Here is a 4,772-nt window from a genome sequence, read left to right as displayed (position 1 = left end):
CCAGACTCGTGGGTGACTTCTTTCTCTGTGTTCAGCAGACTCTTATCCTGCCGTAGTGCTGAGGATGGGGTGCCGACTCTTTGAAGCTTAATATTATCCTGCTATTTTCAACCTGGTTATGAAGAAACAGTTTTTGTTTGATTTAAAGATGTGGCAGTGATCTGTGGCCTAAATGAGAGGTTGCTGAAAGTGATATGTGGCCCTCCGCATCGTTACATTCGAGAGACAGAATTAGGAAAGCTATCACTGTTATCCTCAGCCCTCTGAACGAGGCAGCTGTACAGACCAGAACCCTTAGGAGGACTCTGATGGAATATTAGAAAATCAAACTTCATGGCAGATAAATACCACCTGCTCCATCAGCTCTGCCCATTTTACTTTCCGGTTGCCAAATTGCAGTCTGCTTAACTTCCCAACTTCCTTTCCCTCAACTAAACATCCCCTGTGCTTCATAGGCAGTGCAATGAAGTGGGAAACTGGGGCCATACCTCTACCATTTTTTCCCCATATGGCATCAACAACTAGGGAGAAATAGGGTTATCCCAGGCTTTACCTCTCACTCCCCCACAGCTAAGGATCCTCTGTGCTTATCCCAGACTTTACCTCTCACTCCCTCACAGCTAAGGATCCTCTGTGCTTATCCCAGGCTTTACCTCTCACTCCCCCACAGCTAAGGATCCTCTGTGCTTATCCCAGGATTTACCCCTCACTCCCTCACAGCTAAGGATCCTCTGTGCTTATCCCAGGCTTTACCTCTCACTCCTCACAGCTAAGGATCCTCTGTGCTTATCCCAGGCTTTACCCCTCACTCCCTCACAGCTAAGGATCCTCTGTGCTTATCCCAGGCTTTACCCCTCACTCCCCCCCACAGCTAAGAATCCTCTGTGCTTATCCCAGGCTTTACCCCTCACTCCCTCCCACAGCTAAGGATCCTCTGTGCTTATCCCAGGCTTTACCCCTCACTCCCCCACAGCTAAGGATCCTCTGTGCTTATCCCAGGCTTTACCCCTCACTCCCCCACAGCTAAGGATCCTCTGTGCTTATCCAGGCTTTACCCCTCACTTCCTCACAGCTAAGGATCCTCTGTGCTTATCCAGGCTTTACCCCTCACTCCCCCACAGCTAAGGATCCTCTGTGCTTATCCCAGGCTTTACCCCTCACTCCCCCACAGCTAAGGATCCTCTGTGCTATCCCAGGCTTTACCCCTCACTCCCTCACAGCTAAGGATCCTCTGTGCTTATCCCATGCTTTACCCCTCACTCCCCCCCACAGCTAAGGATCCTCTGTGCTTATCCCAAGCTTTACCCCTCACTCCCTCACAGCTAAGGATCCTCTGTGATTATCCCAGGCTTTACCTCTCACTCCCTCACAGCTAAGGATCCTCTGTGCTTATCCCAGGCTTTACCCCTCACTCTCCCACAGCTAAGGATCCTCTGTGCTTATCCCTGGCTTTACTCCTCACTCTCTCACAGCTAAGGATCCTCTGTGCTTATCCCAGGCTTTACCTCTCACTCCCTCACAGCTAAGGATCCTCTGTGCTTATCCCAGGCTTTACCCCTCACTCCCTCACAGCTAAGGATCCTCTGTGCTTATCCCAGGCTTACCTCTCACTCCCTCACAGCTAAGGATCCTCTGTGCTTATCCCAGGCTTTACCCCTCACTCCCCCACAGCTAAGGATCCTCTGTGCTTATCCCAGGCTTTACCCCTCTCTCCCCCACAGCTAAGGATCCTCTGTGCTTATCCCAGGCTTTACCCCTCACTCCCCCACAGCTAAGGATCCTCTGTGCTTATCCCAGGCTTTACCCCTCACTCCCCTCACAGCTAAGGATCCTCTGTGCTTATCCCAGGCTTCAACCCTCCCTTCCCCACAGTGTGGGAGAGCTGTAGTACATCCCACATGACTGGACTGTTCTGGGGTATGAACAGAAAAGGAAAATTGGTTCTTACCTGCTAATTTTGGATCCCAGAATACCACAGATTATTCCAGAGGCTTGTCCCCTTGGTTTTGAAAGACTGTTGTAGCTGTGATTTAATTCAGAGCTTTCTGCATGTATATATGTTTAACCAATCGAGCTAGTTGGTTTCCAGTTCCTTGTTTGGGTTTGAAGGCTTCAGTTCAGGGGACTCCAATCCTAGGTTCTCTGTTCACCCTAGAAGGGAAAATTTGATTTGAGTTGGAGAGTTTTTTTTCTTCTACAGTGGCTTGGGTACAGGGACTGCAGGTTGCACTCTCTGTTATGTAGCAGTGCCTGAAAAGTTTTTATTCTCTATCTCCATCTGCTGGTAGGGATGCAAAATCCACTTGTCTGGACTGATCTGTGGTATTCCAGGAACGAAAATTAGCAGGTAAGAACCAATTTTCCTTTCCAGTGAGGACTAGATCTAAAGTAGTTGCCCATTTCATCAGTTCAAGAACCAGCTGCTCCGTGAAGCAGTCATTCCTGGCATCTAGAAACATAATCTCTCTAGCATGTCCCAATGAGACACTGACCCAATCACTAGTAGGGTAATTGAAGTCTCCCATTATTATTGTGCTGCCAAATTTTCTTTTTTAATTGCAGTTAGCATTTCACATTCTGTTCTTCATTTTAGCCAGGTGGATGATAGTATACATCCACTGCTATACTCTGACCCGTCACACATGGAATTTCTTTCCAGAAGGATTCCACAGTGCATTTTGTTTCTGCTGCCCCTCTACCAATTTGATCTGCTTTATCATGTTTATATAATTTATCCCCGGTATCACAGGGAGTGGGGGAAAATATTCAAATCTCTCGTTTTGTCCAACTAACCCTTCAGAATTAGCCAGCCAAACACTTTGAACATGAAGCCCACAGTAGTTAACAGGTTGGATTACATGGGCTGAAAATTGTGCCCCTCAGTACCTGTAGGTTTTCACAGTGCATGGACCTTTACCTAGAAAACACAGGCAAGTGCCTAGGGGCTACACCAAAACCTGAGACTAAGAAGATCCCATGCTACTGATGCAATTAATAGCAGTGGCTGTTCCCTAAGTAAAATTGATTAATAGCCATTAATGGACTTCTCCTCCAAGAACTTATCCAATCCTTTTTTGAACCCAGCTACACTAACTGCACTAACCACATCCTCTGGCAACAAATTCCAGAGCTTTATTGTGCGTTGAGTGAAAAAGAATTTTCTCCGATTAGTCTTAAATGTGCTACTTGCTAACTTCATGGAATGCCTCCTAGTCCTATTATTCGAAAGTGTAAACGAGTCACATCTACTCATTCAAGACCTCTCATGATCTTAAAGACCTCTTTGCTACTTCTTTATTTCTAAGAACATAAGAAATTGCCATGCTGGGTCAGACCAAGGGTCCATCAAGCCCAGCATCCTGTTTCCAACAGAGGCCAAAACCAGGCCACAAGAACTTGGCAATTACCCAAACACTAAGAAGATCCCATGCTACTGATGCAATTAATGGCAGTGGCTATTAATTGCCCTGATACTGATACTTCACGCATAGCTCTCTGCTTCAACGGCAGGGGAGAAGAAAAACTGATACTTCACGCATATCCAGCATAGCTCTCTGCTTCAACGGCAGGGGAGAAGAAAAAAGGATTCGCACTCACAAAGCGGGGAGTAGCTGGCTTGTTACGGCGGTTACTACCCCAAACCAAATAAGCCTGATACTTCACTTTCAATACATATCCAGCATAGCTCTCTGCTTCAACGGCAGGGGAGAAGAAAAACTGATACTTCACGCATAGCTCTCTGCTTCAACGGCAGGGGAGAAGAAAACACTGATACTTCACGCATATCCAGCATAGCTCTCTGCTTCACGGCAGGGAGAAGAAAAAAGGATTCGCACTCACAAAGCGGGGAGTAGCTGGCTTGTTACGGCGGTTACTACCCCAAACCAAATAAGCCTGATACTTCACTTTCAATGCATATCCTGCTTCAACCGCAGGGGAGAAGAAAACTGATACTTCACGCATATCCAGCATAGCTCTCTACTTCAACGGCAGGGGAGAAGAAAAACTGATACTACACGCATATCCAGCATAGCTCCCTGCTTCAACGGCAGGGGAGAAGAAAAACAACCAATAAGGGCTGAATAACACAGTCTGGGTAAAACAAATAAACATGGGTGTAGCTTGCTTATTGCGGCGGTTACTACCCCTACTACCCCTAACTAATCAAGCTTGATATTTCACTTGGTTGCAGCTCCATCACTGCTCTCTACATTAATGGTGGGGGTGGAAGGGAAATAGAACCAAAGAGCTAAGAGAAACAGATAAGTATGAGAGAAAAATGTGAAGCTTGCTGGGCAGACTGGATGGGCCGTTTGGTCTTCTTCTGCCGTCATTTCTATGTTTCTATGTTTCTATGTTTCTATTCCCTAAGTAAACTTGATTAATAGCCGTTAATGGACTTCTCCTCCAAGAACTTATCCAAACCCTCCACCTCAGTCTTCTACCTTCAGGTGCAAGCATTCCCTTGCTGGTTCATTGTTACTTTGCTTATATTTATTGACTTGTTAATTAAAAAGAAACAGGTATTGAGGAGATGGAGAATGCATCACAGGAAGCAGAGTTATGAGAAAGGGCTTCAGTAAACACAGAGGCATCCTTTCCCCTGCCCGCTGTGTTCAGGGCATAGCACTTGTGCTCCATGACTACATCCATGTGAGGACACCAAAGAGGGGATTGGGGAATGACTTCTAACCAAGAATCTTTACTGCCTTCCCTAAAGGAAGAGAATTTTCTCACAGGAACTGTAACAAGAAAAAAAAACAAGAGACAGC

Source organism: Rhinatrema bivittatum, chromosome 12 (genome assembly GCF_901001135.1).
Source record: "Rhinatrema bivittatum chromosome 12, aRhiBiv1.1, whole genome shotgun sequence".
NCBI lineage: Eukaryota > Metazoa > Chordata > Amphibia > Gymnophiona > Rhinatrematidae > Rhinatrema > Rhinatrema bivittatum.
The sequence above is the reverse complement of the archived record's forward strand: the minus strand, read 5'-3'. Positions refer to the sequence as shown.